This window comes from Castanea sativa, chromosome 12 (genome assembly GCF_040712315.1).
Source record: "Castanea sativa cultivar Marrone di Chiusa Pesio chromosome 12, ASM4071231v1".
In the NCBI taxonomy this organism is placed as follows: domain Eukaryota; kingdom Viridiplantae; phylum Streptophyta; class Magnoliopsida; order Fagales; family Fagaceae; genus Castanea; species Castanea sativa.
This window is the reverse complement of record NC_134024.1, coordinates 2956981-2973440: the sequence shown is the minus strand read 5'-3', so window position 1 is coordinate 2973440 and position 16460 is coordinate 2956981. Positions and strand designations below refer to the sequence as shown.

The window sequence follows — 16460 nt, the reverse complement described above, 5'->3', positions numbered from 1 at the left end:
ATTTTTACTAGATTAATAATCCAACAGGGATCAAAAAGGTTATACCAAGATAGTGATAGTGTAAAACTTATTTAGAAAATCAAAAACACAAAACAATATTGTCTTTGTACTTGATTTGATTGTCTAATCCCAAGCTCTTTTTCCTTTCTGTCTCTTTCTCAGTATCTTACTCAAACAATGATGGTGTGAAGTAAATAATGGTTAGGGCTCCATGTCATATGTACAAATTTCATCCAATATTGTAATTTGTCATCACTCAATTTTCATTACTCATCACTTAAATACCCCAATTTTCCAAGTCCCCTGTTTGGCAACTTAGCTTAGACTCAGTTTTCAACTTCAACAGTTGCGTTGGGTTTCACAAAAAAAAAAAAAAAAAAAAAAAAAAAAAAAACCCAAAGTTTGTCAAACATTGCAGCTAAGTTTCACCACCAAAAAAAAAAAAAAAAAATCTTTTGTCAAACATTGCAGCTGGATATATGGGGTTAATTACGAAAATGCTATCATAACTCTGTTTCCATAACTTAAAAACACAGTTTCCATAACTTAAAAACATAGTTTCCATAATTCATCACTCAAAAATCAGATAATTGAGTTATGGAAACAAGAGTTGAAAACTAAGCCAAACAAAAAAATTTGTGTGGGTTTCATGTGTTTTGATAACTCAGTTATGAGTTTTGGATCATATTACTCAAAACTCCTCTAAACCAAACAGACTCTTTCTTAATTTTTGCTACTTTAGATTTTGAGTTTCTAGGGAGGGATATTTTTCATTAATTATTCATTTTATTCAAAATCATTTCCAATTTTATGGTTGTGGAAGATTTGCAATATGGGATATCAGGCAAGCATTAATTGTAATCTCTTGGGTGACTTGCGTAAAAAAAAAAAAAAAAAAAAAAAAAAAAACACTCCTAGGATTGTGCGTTCTTGGTTTTCTTGTTTTTCTAGAAAAAACATCTCAATTGTCCAAACGAAGAGACTCGTGAGGAAATTTTCTCTTACCCAAAAACAAAGGGGGGAGACTTCCTGTAACTTTCCTAAATTCTCCAAATACAAACCCCACTCCAATCTGATTAATGGAAAGAGAGCTATATAAAGTCACCACAAAATGACTGAGTCTTTTGGCTGAATATTGCAAAAAATCGAGTTTATTTGTGATATAGGTATTGTTTAAAGTTATTTGGGAAAATGAGGAGAAAAGCGAATTTCGACAATGGTATTGCTGAAATTCTGAGAAAAAGTAGAAGAGAGAAGAGAGAAATGATGTGACGGATGATGGAGAGAGAAAAATGAATTTCGATAATGAGATTGCCAAAAAAAAAAAGCTGAATTTCGGCAATTGAATTGCCAAAATTGAAGAATTAAAAAAAGAAAAAAAGAAAATTGAACTGTGGTAAGAGTAATGCTACGGTCACAAATTATTTTACCATATTTTTACAAACTATTGTTATGACCAATTTCTTAAAGTTCTTATCAACACCCACTGATAACATTACTTTTTTATTTACCAATAATCACTCATCACATCAACAGTTTATGAAAGTTTTTGTAAAAGAATTTGTATCTCTAGCATTTTGCTAAAAGTGGAGGATTTAAAAAACAAAAAAAACTCAATTGTGGCAATTGAATTGTGGAAATTGAAGGATTAAAAAAAAAGAAAAAAAAGAAAATTGAACTGTGGTAAGAGTAATGCTACGATCATAATTGAATTGCCAAAATTCAGCTTTTTTATTTTTGGCAATATCATTGTCGAAATTCATTTTTCTCTCTCCGTCACATCATTTCTCTCTTCTCTTTCCTACTTTTTCTTAGAATTTCGGCAACACTATTGCCGAAATTCACTTCTCTCCTCATTTTTCCAAACAAGTTTGAACGGTACCCACATCACAAATAAACTTGATTTTTTTCAATATTCAGCCAAAATACTCCAAAATGACTCGCTAGCCTCGTCTTCTTGGTAAGTGAGAAAAAAAATAGGGTAGATGAACTAAGGGTCCGTCCATTTGGGGTGAAAATAGGGAAATGGAAAATAGGGTGGAAAATGATGTTTTTCACTGTTCGTTGGGGGAAGGAAAATAGGAAGGAGAGAAAACCCGGGAGAAAGTTTTCTCTCTAGACTCACATTTTTTTTTTCCTTCCAAATCGGAAGGAAAATCTAGAGAGAAAAGTGCTATAGTAGCACTTTTACAAAAATGCCCTCTTCCCACTTATTTTTTTCAACGTTCTCTTCTCTCTCTCTCTCTCTCTTTTTGTTCATCGTGACCTGAATTTCAACGTTCACTTGTCTTTTTTTTTTTTTTTTTTCATCGTGACTTGAATTTCAACGTTCTCTTGTTTTTTTTTTTTTTTCAACGTGACCTGATCTATTTTTTTTAACGTGATAAATTTATATATATGATGTGATAAATTTTACATTATGTAATGAGTACAAATAAATCTATTTCTTACATATTATGTAACAAGGGTATAATAGTCAATTTATATAAATTACAATTTTTATCATTCCCTTTTTCTCTCCAACCAAATAAAAGAATTTTCCACTTTCCCACTTTTCCACCCCTCCAACTGAACACACAAGAGGGGGAAAACTAAATATTTTCCATTCTCCCATTTTTTCATCCTCCCACAATTTTCCACTCCTCTAGCCGAACGGACTCTAAAGAAAGTGGGGGAAATCAATGACTTGGAAGTCTTGCATATAGCGTTAAAGACTGCAAGTTAGGGGTAAAGGCACTGAAATAAAGTCACCACGAAATGACTCGCTAGTCTCATCTTCTTGGAAGGTGGGAAAAAAAAATAGGGAAGATGATGAAGAAAGTGGGGAATCAATGACTTGCAAGTCTTGCCTGTAGTGTTAAAAACTGTAAGTCAAGGGTAAAAGCACTAAAATAAAGGTTGTAAAAGAAAAAATGAGATAGGAATTGGGGAGCCTTTTTGTTCAAGAAATGTTAATCAATGTCTTAAAGGCATTAGTTTATGAACTATCTTCAAAAATATTTTATGAAAAAATAATAAAATTTTCCTATTATAGTTTATTAATAATTGTTCTATGGACACTCATCAACATGATGATTTGTTTAAGGAAAATGCTAACGGATACCCTTAAAAAAATGATTAACAATATATTTAAAAAAAGTTTTTATGGGAAAAGAAAATTTTTATGAGAAAAAAAAAGCAATTAATGTTTTAACAGCTTTTTTCATTTCCCATAAAAATTGTGTCAAAACTTTCTTAAAATTAATTGTTAATCATTACTCTGAGAGTACTCGTTAGTATGACCATTTGTTTAATTAAAGGGATTACACTACGCCCATGTATTGAATCCATAATGTCTCTTTTTGGGGAGATGCAGACATACTTTTAAGAAATTGAAGTGAAATAGTAAGAAATATAACAAAAGAAAACTTCAAATCTTGAGGGATAAAGAATTACCTATCTAAAAAACCACATAAACTAAGTTCATAATTTCCTTCAGCACTTTCATCAAACATAGTGTGTTTAAAACTTGTGAGTTACTCAAATATGCATTTATAAGTATGACACCATTAGCTAGACAATATTTATGTAAATGGTATATTTTGTGGTGTTTTACATATATAGTTCGAATACTACCAGTAACTTTCCCTCACCCATTATCAACCTTTGAAAAAAAAATTTAAGCAAATTGGAAAAATAAAACTATAAATTAAAATTACACATTAATTATGTCCAACACGGCACACTAATTATGTCTTCTTGCCAAACTCGAAAGTCATCAATTGAGCAATTTGAAATTCTTGTTACATGGACTTCATACCATTAACAAGGTTCACTAAATAAGAATTGGCAACTAAATCAAATCTATCAACCCTAATAAAATCTATAAAATTTGGTTTTATACCTCCCACCAAAATAAATATGTAGTCTCCTTTGCATTATTCTTCTTCTTATCATGCTTTTAGATTATGCATAATAATCAAGTTTCATCAGCTCATTTATGGCCCAAGTGTACAAGTTTTCAATAAAAGCCCTTACATATTTTCTACTGAAAAACTTAATGCCATCTGTTGTGGGTTGAGTTGTGTAGTTTTCCATTTTATTGGTAAGAGATTATGTATTAATTTGATATTAAATATTCTTCTAATTTTTACTAGATTAATAAGCCGACAGGGATCAAAAAGGTTATTGACGCATTAGCATTTTGTTGATATTATTATATGCTTGTCTGGGTCATTAATGTTTTGGGCCCATAAAAGATTCACTTTTTTGTCAAATCTATTGAATATAGATTTTGCTTATATTCTTATGTTGTTTCCCCCCCCCCCTTTTCACATCTATAATCAAAAGTTGTGTTGATATACAAATTTGAGTTTGAAGCTTTTGTGGCCAGTTTGGTACGGAGCAGATGGAAGATAAGGAGGAAAAAATTAAGAATCTTGCAAGTGTTTCATTTTTATTGTTTGTGACATGGGGAATTATCATTTCTTTTACCCATTATAATAGTTAATGGTGTTTATCAATCGTATAGTTCAACTGAGTCTCTCATGCATGTTGAAGCACCAATTTTTGCATCACTAAACAGAAATCATTTTAGTTTGTTACGCTAAAAAAGCTTGGTATTCTAAAAACATGAATGTAAAAGATACAAATTAAATAACACAACTCTAGACCCATTTGTTCTAAGAAATCGATTGAATGCAACCATTGCAATAGATATCTTCTTCTCCTTTTTCAATCTAATTAATTTTGACCCAAAAAATAGTGGGTACCTAAATTGGGTGGAGAAGAAAACAAAAAATCCACCTTTCAAGATCTACTTTTATGCATGAGTTACGGTTAGCTTAACTGATAAAATTTCTTGTTGTTGAATAAAAGGACAAGGGTTTGAATCTCGTTTACACCAAAAATCAATTAATATCTTAATCTGATAATAAAGACCAATCATTATGAAGCAGATCCTATCAATTAAAATTTTATCCTATCTATAAAAATTAAAAATAAAATCTGCTTTTATGCGTATGTGTCAAGTTTCTACAAAGGCATTTATGCAATCGGCACTAAAATTGCATGCATAGAAAAAAAAAATGAATATAATCTGAAGACTAATGTTGAGGACACAGTTTTCTAATTTTTTTCTCTCAAATGTTGATGTGCCAAGCCGTGATTAAAACATCATCACTTTTACATGTTTCTCTTGTGATTAAGTGTCATTAGTGCACCTAAATATTTTTTTCCTAGCAAGTACCAGTTGTGGTCCGTGTGTATGTATTGAAATTCAATTGAAATTGAATGTGAATTTAAGTGTGCAGCCCCTCCCATTTCCATACATATTCAGAATTGAACTTTTTGCTTTAACTAGTCACCGTCTGTGTCCTATTTTCCTCTGTCCAAAAAGTAAAAACAATGCAGAAAGTGGACCACGATTAAACACGCAAATATTATTAAGAAGAACGCGGAAACTGGATAGGACTTTCACTGAAAGTTTTTCATTGAGAAAAGCTCCACGTTGCAGTCCGACTCTAAAACATGATGGAATTATAAATAATGTATAATTATTAAAAGTTAGTATAGTTTTTGATATCCAACTTTTATTATATAATATATACTTTTAGTTAAAAATCATATATTTTTAATTTAGTTCAGTTTTCACAGACCCTTATACAAGACTATTTTTTTTTCCTAGATTCATTTAAATATTTATTTTTATCAATTTTCTCTTTGTAGTTTATTTATTTTTTTAATGAGTAATGAGTAAAATAATTAATTTCATTCTAAAACTAAGAAAAAGTTGGTACCACCAGTTCATCAGAAAGAACAGTACATCACAATCAAACCCGGACCAAACCCGGACTTGGACCCGACCCGCTTAATACTAAAATTACCAAAACACCCTACTATATATACATACTTATAAACCCTAACATTTCATTTTTTCATCTCATCCAGCCCAGCCGCCTACTTTCCTCTCACTCTCACAGCTCACTCTAATCTCCTCTAACCACCACAGCCACAACAAAGCCTCCCTCACTCTCCTCTCTTCTCACCACCACAGCCCCAACCAAACCCAGAAAACAAGATCCAAGAAAAAACATTCTTCACCGACGAATCATCTCAAGTCCTCGCCGCCGACAAGTCAAAACTCTCACTATCGCCGATCCCACACCGCTCCGCCAACAGCAATCTCCGATCTGAAAATTTGTTAGGGTTTTTTTTTGGGTGTGTTTTGTTGGTGGGTTTTTTAGATTTGCTACTTTTCCTAATGGGTTTACAAAATTTCTGGGTTTTGTTGGATTTTGGGTATGGATTGGTTTGTTAGATGATTTAGATCTTGGCAAGTGCAAGCCTTCGATATCTTTATAGACTTGTTCCTATCAGTCCATATTTCCCATACCAGCGTTACCTACACCTCTATCTATTCATCTTACTAGAGCTTTATCTCATAAAGCTCTGATAACTCTCTTTCCAGGTTTCCATTTTCTTTGTACTGCAACTTCCTTTGTAACTTTTCCACAAAAAAGCTTGTTACTAAAAGTTTCCAATGGCTTCCACTAGCTCCGAAACACCCTCTTTACCTGGTTCGAACTACGACGTTTTTCTCAGTTTTCGGGGTGAGGACACCCGCCATGGCTTTACAGACCATTTATATGAGGCATTTATATCGAAAGGCGTTGAAGCCTTTAGAGACAGCGAAAAACTCCAACTAGGACAACAAATTGCTTCTGAGCTCATACAAGCAATAGAAAAATCCCAGTATGCAATCGTTGTTTTCTCAAAAAAATATGCCGATTCCAGGTGGTGCTTGGATGAACTTGCTGAAATTGTTGAATGCAAAAAAAATAAGGGACTTGAAGTGGTGCCCATCTTTTATCACGTAGATCCCTCCGACGTACGGAAGCAGACTGGGCCATTTGAAAAAGCCTTTAACGAACATCAGAAAAATGACAAAATCGACAGAAAGAAGATCCAGAAATGGAAGGATGCTATGAGAGAAGTGGGGAATTTATCCGGCGAGCATTTACTGAAACGTCAAAGGTAAGATCGTGGTTTTTTTTAGTAGCATTTTTTACACTCTTTCTGCATCAGTTTGTTTAAAAATTTTGTCTATTTTAGTATAAAAATCTACTTTTTATCTTATTTATCCACTTTTTAAAATTCGTAATATCAAATTATCTATTTTACTAAACATTCCATTTAAAATGTTAGTTTTTTTTTTAAAATTTTTTTTCTCTTTCTTTCACGTTCAAAAACCAACATTACCTCTTTTCTTTCTTCTTTGAGATAAAGTAAAGAAAGAATAAAAAATTAAATGCAAAATAAATAATGTTAATATAAGGCTGAGTTGGGATACGGATGAAAAAAGGCGTCTGCGTACAGCGTTTTTTTTTTTTTTTTTTTTCCTTCTGCTTCACGCGTTTCACAGGAGAAGCGGCTACTGTTCATGTTACTGTGCATGAACAGTAACCGAATTTGTGGATCCGTGTACTGTTTACGGATCCACAAACTTCACTTTTTAGATTTTTTTTTAAATTAAAAATGGAATCCACGGTACTATTCACACATTTAAAAATTATTTTGGTACAGTGTTTTCAGTTTTCAGCAATAAGCTTTATCCAAACGGACCCTAAATTTATATGGGAATTATAATAATTATGTATTTTTATAAGGCTTTACATTTCTTGATGTTGGTAAATTTTAGACTTAATTAACAAAAATGTTGATCTTTCCCTATTATACAAAGAACTAAAATGGTGACTTTAAGTCATTTCAAGCAAAATCGTACTATTTCAGTGTGTATAACAGCTTAAATTTTTTTTTTTTTTTTTTCTGTTACTTTATCTGCAGTTTATGTTTCTCTTACCAGTTACCACCCAGTCATAAAAGCTGTCTCCTGGGGTAAACTTTTTTTTTTTTTTGAAATGGTAGAAAACTTAAAACATAAAGAATGAATATATATATATATATATATATATATATATATATATGTATGTATGTATAAAATAAAAGTAAGACTCGGTGAACACAAAGATATAACAAAATTAGTCCAACTAACAACAAAAATATAGATCTCTAGCCCATTTTTAACCCTTCAAAAACATGAATATTTGTTGGATTCATATTTTAATTACCAAAACAGCTATCATTAAGTAGTTAAAAAGTAAATGACAAAATTTGAAGTATAGAATATGATGAGCTTAAACTTGTCAAATTAAAAGAATACAAAAAAAAAAAGTCATAGGTGGGGAAGTGAGGGGGAAAAAAGATTGAAGAAGAGACAGTTACCTTTTGAAATTGAACCAAACTTACTTACATTTAAAGTAGTGAAGGAACTAATGAAATTTATTAAAAAAATAATTAGGCAAACTAAAGTTTTAATGAAAGAAAGAGCATCAAATAAATTTTTTTACTAGCTTGTAACTCTTTGTATATAAATATAGACACATTTAGTTATAAACTTATAATTAGATTCATATAAAAGGTTCTTATCTAATTTTATAATATTACTTTCTATAATTTTTATCAATTCTTGAAAAATCTTGTAGGGATAACATTTGCAAGAGATGTAAATTACTCATTATTAATTGCCCTATTTTAGTTAAAAGAAAATAACATGTTGTTTGCTGAATTATCTATATACTTAATTAATAATCTTTCTTAACATAATTTTTGTTATTGTCATGTATGTAATTTATTCCCTATTTATAGTTTTCATGTAAGTTACGAAAGTTGAGTTATTATGAATATAGAATTAGTAGAAGTGATCATTTTATGGCTTGATATAGTTCTGAATGGTTGCTCTGCATTAGATTTCACACAAAATTAGAGTATGTGAAATCTAATTGTTATGATATTTGACACAAACTTGAGTGTAATTAGAATCTAATTAGCTTCTAATCTCATTCATATGCATGGATACATTTAAAAATAAACATAATTAGATGCATATTAAAATTCTTACACAAGTTTAATATTATTAATGGTCATTCCTATATTTTGTCAATTCTTAAAAAATCCTTGTAACAATTTTATTTGGTAAAACATGCAAATTGTTCATTCTTGTTTATTTTATTTTTGAAAAGACAGGAGAAATCTTTTTTGTTACTTAATTCTTAACTTAATTTTTGTTATTGTAATGCAATAATTTTTTTTTTGTGTGTTCATTTTCAAATAATATATGAATAACCCAGTTTTAGAGCAGGATATACGTTTGCATTAAAATTCATAATTTGTCCAATTATAATTTTTTAAGGAAATTTGAATTAGTTTTAAAAAGATTAGAAGTGGTTTCATATGGGATCTACATAAAAGGGGTTAGAAATAGTTTTAGGTGGACTTAAAATAGTTTTGAATAGGTTGTAGGTATTATACATTCAAAATTTTACGTATACGTTAATAAACCTTTACATGTAATGACACTTTGAATTTAAAATTTTACATATATGTATAAATTTTAAGTTTAGATGCATGAATTTACATGTAATGACACTTGATGCAAAATGTGAGATGGAATGACTTTTTTTTATTTTTTTTATTTTAATTTTTATAAATGAGAGATGGAATGACAGTTGACACAAAGTGAAGCCTCCTTTCCTCTTAAAAAAAAATTGAAGCCTCCTTTAAAATATAGACACTTGGCATCAAATTTAGTGCCAAATTAAAAAGGAAACTTGGCATCAAATTGTGGGCAATTAAAAGGATACTTGGCACAAAATTGGAGTTGATTTAGAATCTAATTTTGATTCTAAATTGAACTTTCTTTTAGCTTTCATTTTAATTTAATATACATAATGATTTGGATTTTTATTGAACTTTCACTTTGATATATTATACACATAACTACATTTATAGCGGGGAGGGGCCTAATGATGGTTGTAGTAATTAGACAAATAGGTAATCCTATTTGACATAATTCTTTCTATCAAATAATAAAAAGAATGCTCCTTATCTTTAGTCTTTTTTTGAACCGTAAACATACCTACATACAAGTTCATGGTGACATACTGAATCACAGGATGGTAGAATCATGATAAAAGGCTCATATTTAATTTTTATTGTGAATTGGATAGAGAAGAAAGTTCACATCTGCCATGTAATACAAGATTTCATACTGAATCATATAATTAATTTTGTGCTTTTAAGACTCTTTTGGAGTAATTTTACTAGAGTAGTTTGGGTTGTTGCTTTATCTTAAATTTTAGATAGCTTATATCATCCTCTTCAATTTTCTAGACTTTCTTAGGGGGTTTGAATCCAAGTTTTCCACATGGAGAGAACTAAGCAATTGCATTGAGTTACAAGACTCTTGACCTTTCTTTGTTATTAAAATGTTGTGTGGAAAAGAAAAGAAGTAGAAATCCTGTATTTGATTATATTGAGTGAATAGAAAGCTATAAATTAATTGGCTTAAGACAAAATAGAATCCCAATTTCAGTTTTAACCTACTAAACTTAATGCCATAGATTCAGATTCACGACTTATTGTTCTCTCTTCTTTGTAGGTCTGAGGCCAAATGTATAAAAAACATTGTGGAAGTGATATCAAATAAATTGAGTAATGCATTCTCAGCATGTACCTTGGGACTAATAGGAATAGAATCCCGAGCTAAGAAATTGAAGTCCCACTTAGCTATAAAGTCAAATGATGTTCGCATTATAGGAATTTGGGGGACAGGAGGAATTGGTAAGACAACTCTTGCTAGAGTTGTTTATGAAATGGTTTCCAATAAATTTGAAGCTTGCAGTTTTATCGCTAATATTAGGGAAGAATCTGGAAAACGTGGTTTACGTAAGATACAACAAATAATTTTGAATGAACTTTTAAATGATAGAGATTTGAAGGTACAAGATGTTGATAAAGGAGTTCTCATGATCAAAAATAGGTTACGTAACAAAAAGATTCTTCTTGTTCTTGATGATGTAAATGAATTAGATCAATTGAAGAAATTAGTTGGGGAGCGTTGTTGGTTTGGTTCAAGTAGTAGAATTATGATAACAACAAGAGACAAATACTTGCTGAACATACATCAAGTAAATGACATATATGAGGTTGAAGCATTGGATAATGATGAAGCTCTTAAACTTTTTAGTTTGAAAGCTTTTCGAAATGAACAACCAGCCGAAGATTATAAAAAGCTATCCCAAGCTTTTGTAGATTATTCTATGGGCCTTCCTTTAGCCATTGAAGTTTTGGGTTCTTTCTGCTTCAAAAAAAGCATTGATGAATGCAAAAGTGAATTAGATAGGCTCAAAGAATTTCCTGAAAGAGGAATTCTCAATGTACTAAGAATAAGTTTTCATGGATTAGATGAAACAGAAAAAAAAATATTCCTAAATATTGCATGTTTTTTTAATCATATGGATAAAGATAATGTCCTAGAAATACTAGATTCTCTCGAGCTATTCCCTTTAATTGGATTAAGGGTTCTTGTTGACAAATCTCTCATAAAATTGCATTGGAATCGATTGTGGATGCATAGTTTATTACAAGATATGGGTCGGGACGTGGTTCTTCAAGAGTGCCCTAAAGATCCTGGGAAGCGTAGCAGATTGTGGTTGTATAAAGACATTGACAATGTGCTGATAACAAATACGGTATGACGCTATTGAAATACCTGGAGCATATGCCTTTTTATATTATTTAACATAGCTTAACTTAGAGTAGTTTCGGTAAGCATACATTTTGCAACTCGCTAATCCCTCTTGTACTTGATTATTAGGGAACAGAAGCAGTTGAAGGCATAGTTCTAAAATTACCCAGACCAATAGAGACAGATTGGAATCCTGAATCCTTTTCAATGATGCAACATTTGAAATTGCTCATAATAAATAATGTTCACCTTATGCATGACCCTAAACATCTTTCCAATGAATTAAGATTTCTTGATTGGCATGGGTACTCTTCAAAATCTTTGCCATCAAGTTTCCAATCAAATAAGCTTATTGAACTTCACATGTGCTGCAGCTACATTGAACGACTTTGGAAGGGAACAAAGGTATTTAATTAACTATAGACAACCTTTTTTTTTTAGGTTTCATTAAATTGTAAGGTTTGATAAAAGCTAATTTTTTTGTCTCTTTTTTGGCTTTTAACAGTCTTTTGAGAGATTGAAACTCATCAAATTAAACAAGTCTCAAAATCTCATTGAAACCCCTGATGTCACCAAAATCCCAGTTCTTGAGAAGTTGTTTTTAGAAGATTGTATTAATTTACTAAGGGTGCACCAATCAATCGGAGTTCATCAAAAGCTTACCATTCTTAATCTGAAAGGATGCAAAAATCTCATAAGTCTTCCAAACAAATTTGAAATGTGGTCTCTTGAAATTCTTATTCTTTCTGGTTGTTCAAAAGTGAAAAAAATCCCAGAATTCGGGAAGAATATGAAACTTGTATTAAACCTTTACTTGGATGACACTGCTATTACAGAATTACCCACATCAATCGGAGTTCTTAAAAAGCTAACTCTTCTTAATCTAAAAGCCTGCAAAAGCCTCAAAACTCTTCCAAGCAAGTTTGAAATGGAGTCTCTTGAGATTCTTACTCTTTCTGACTGCCCAAAAGTAAAACATATTCCAGAATTTGGAGGAAACATGAAACGTGTATGTAAGCTTTACTTGGATGGTACTGCTATTACAAAACTACCCACATCAATTGAGCATTTGACTGACCTTACTTCAATAAATTTAAGGGATTGCAAAAATCTTGTGTGTCTACCCAACACCATTTTCAATTTGAAGTTGCTTAAAGATGTGGATATTTCTGGATGCTCAAAACTTGAGAGACTACCTGAGAATTTGGGGAATGCAGAAAGTATAGAGGAGCTTGATGTGAGTGGAACTGCTATAAGACAAGTGCCTCCTTCCATTGGTCTCTTAAAGAACCTTAAACAACTATCTTTCCGCGGATGTAAGGGGTTATCATCATCTAAATCTAAATCATGGTATGACTTCCTCCCTTTTTATTCAATGCTAAGATGTCCAGATCCTGTGGAATTGTCCTCTCTATCTCTTTCGGGATTGTGTTCTTTGATCAAATTGGATCTAAGTGATTGCAATCTTAGGGCTGTCCCCAATGATATTAGTTGCTTATTCTCTTTAAACGTGTTAATTCTAAGTGGAAATGATTTTGGTTGCCTTCCCGAAAGCATCGCTCAACTATCTAGTTTGAGACGTTTAAACTTGGATAATTGCACGAGTCTTCAATCATTGCCAAAGCTTCCATTAAATATTGATTATATTAGGGGATTTAATTGTACCTCATTGGAAACGGTACCAGATCTATTGAAACCAAATTCTTCAATTGAGCCAATCCTTAATATTTCAGATTGCAGTAAACTATGTGACAATCAAGGCTTTATTGACATGTTTTTTGCAGTGATAAAAAAGTTGTTACAGGTAATCTCTCTTTCTCACTCTCTCTTTTTCTCTCCACTCAGAGTGTGTTCTAAGCACCCTACTTTGTATGTTACAGGGACATTCTCTTGAAGACAGATATCTGCATAAGAGATATGCCATCATTTTTCCTGGAAGTAAAATTCCGAAATGGTTTAGGCATCAAAGTATAGGGGCTGAAGTGAATATAAAAGAACCCTTTTCTCATTTGTGTAATGACTGGATGGGGATCGCTGTCTGCGTTGTATTTTGTTCTCATCCACATCACCAAATCCCCAACGGTGATTCGCTTTCCTGTTGGCTAGTAGCCAATGGAAAAAAAATGTCCTCTGCACCAAACACTGGCCATATTGTTGTTTTATCTGATCATATCTGGCTACTTTATTTGCTTCCTCAATACTACCTAGAGAAACAAATAAAATTATTGTGGGAATGTGATGCAAATGGATTCATTCGGGTTGGAATTAGAATTATGACTCATTGTTCAGTCTTTGAGGTGAAGAGATGTGGGTTCCGTATGGTATATAAGAAAGACATTGAAGATGTCAACCGAAGTATGGCTCAGTGTAGCAACAATAGCATCATTCCTTATAGGGGTTTGGATGTTCTCCATCATAAATTCGGCAATGCCAAGCGAACTCGTGATGACTATGATGGGGCTGAACCTAATGGAGAAGGAAGCTCTAACGATGTACCACACCCAAAACGGATTGTGAGGAGTCAACTGAGTACAGAGAATTTGGTGAGGAGTTAAGCAATTGGGAGGAATCTAGTGAAAGTGACTGGGAAGGTTGATCAACTTTTTTCTCTACATTACTTGTAAGTCATTGTCTTTCTTCTTAATTCAAGTTCTGTTGATTGTTGCGCTATCTTTTTCTCTTAAGTGTACATTTATGAATGGATTGCCCACCATACGTCTGATTAGAGCTGTCGATGAGACTCCTTGCAATATAACTTGAAAGAACAAAGAATGAAGAGGAAAAGCTTTTTTATTGTGATTGACAACAAAATTCGTAATAATGTCACTAATAGAAATCAACAAATACTGTGAATATAATAGATATTACTGAGTCGATTACTAAATGGCATTAGCCTTGTGCTGTAATTATTTTGCGATGTTAGGTTAACATCTTACACCTCATCATCCCATGTGATGCTTGTGTTGAGGCATGGGTGAGACTGAGACCCTAATAATATTTGAATCTCATTTAAAAGTGACACATCTTTTTCCTCTGCAATTTGTTAGTTAGAATGTATATAATGTCAAATTTGAATGGAAAGGGTACTACAGCCTATCACATCCATTGCCTCATCGATCTGTAATATTAATAGTCTAAAACTCATTTCATACATACCATTCCTCTTTATAATGGAAGTTCTTACCATATGACTTTTGTGCTTTGGGCTCTTGATGTTCCTAAAATTTCCCAGGCCCATTTCACATGTTCACCTTTACATTAATTGGTCTTGTGCAGGCAAACAACTGTGTAGAAAAGGTTGGAAAATGGAGAAGGTAGTCTGCTTAGATTTGTAAGTCTTGCTCTACTTGTTATGTTGTTTTAATGCATTTTGTCTTTAATTTTTTTTTTTTTCACATTTTCCTTGTTATTTTGTTTTTTTAGCTTAATATATTATATATCATTGTGAATTGATAATACCCTGTTATAAACATCCAAGTATATACATATTGTAGATTCTCTGAAAGTTGAGGTAGATGTGCTAGTCAAAGATCCTTTCGGGTGGAATTCTGAATTAATCACTCTATAGTCAAAATGATGCCGAGAGAATTTTACAAATTCCTGATTGTGTTGCTGACAAGCTCATAAGGCCTCATTCCAAATTTGGGGCTTCTTTGGTTGAAATAGGATAATGGCTGTTGCATACCAGGAATTATAGAAACAAAGTTGCCAGGTCTTTTAGTGATCTTACAGGCACAACCTTAAGTGGGCCCTGAGCATTGGAACTAGTTATGTTGGTTACAATTAACTTTTAAAATGATTATCATTCTTTGGAGGATTTTATTGAATTTTCTAATTGTGATGGCAGAATTGTGAAACATCTGGGGACTTATGTCCTTTGTGTCAAAGATACTAAAAGTCTAAAACCTTAGACCATTTTTTTTATCCTTGTCATCCAGAGATATCTAATTTGTGTTTTCATCTATCCATTAGAACTGATTTCAATCAGTCTTACTTGATTCAGGCATGGATAAAGGGAATCAGGGAAATTTAGAAAACTTAAAAGTACTTCGCGTTGTTTTTTGTCTTTATTTTATGGTCTATTTGGAATTATAGGAACAAGGAAACTGTGAAGAAAGAGCCTTTCTCTGCCACTAATGTGGTCATGTATTGTAAAATTTTGGTTACAATGTGCAGGGTAACTAACAATTTAGAAAACAAGGAAAAGCCTTGACAGCAGCAGGATAAGCAAATCCAGACCTTTAGAGAGTGTTCCAACTGGAAACCACTTCTGTTGTAGGAAAGCTGCGAAGAGGTAACAAAGAGGTGGCAGAGTTAGCTAGTAGAGAGGCAGTGGTGAAGCCGTGAAGGAAATTCAGCATTTTACAAATGTTTGGGTTTGACAGGTCAACAGACGTCCGGCAGAGGCTTGATCTCTAGCAACCATTGCCTCTAAGTTCTTTATGAACATATTAGCTTGGATAACAGACAGTGAGCTCCTAATATTGTACTCTTTTCTTCTTGTGCTGTTTTGGTTCTTTTGTTTCAATATACCTAAAAATAATGGCTAGATAGAGCTTTTTGTTGGTGTTCTAAAAGCAGTAGAAATCATTTGCTGGAAAGCAAGTATACATCAAAATTGAAAAGCTTTTACTGCCAAGGTATTAATTTGTGGTTCTATCCCATGTTTTCTTCCATCAAAATTATGCTTCTGGGTTGTCCTCATTTAGAAGTCCATAAGCACAAGCTCATTAGTAAAGGCATTAAAGATTGACAGGAAGTTCAAAATGAAAAATCTAGAATTCTAATTCTTATATTTTTCCTTCTTGTCCTTTCCATATAATTTGGTTTGCTCAAATACGAAGTATGCTAAGGGGTTTTATTTTTTTGGAACTATTAAAAGGCTTCCTTCTTT

At 32.1% G+C, this 16460-nt stretch overlaps 1 pseudogene; it reads left to right on the top strand.

Moving 5' to 3' along the window:
• The first annotated feature begins 6245 nt into the window (after positions 1-6245).
• LOC142619184 (TMV resistance protein N-like) lies at positions 6246-15858 on the top strand (annotated as a pseudogene).
• The last annotated feature ends 602 nt before the right edge of the window (positions 15859-16460 follow it).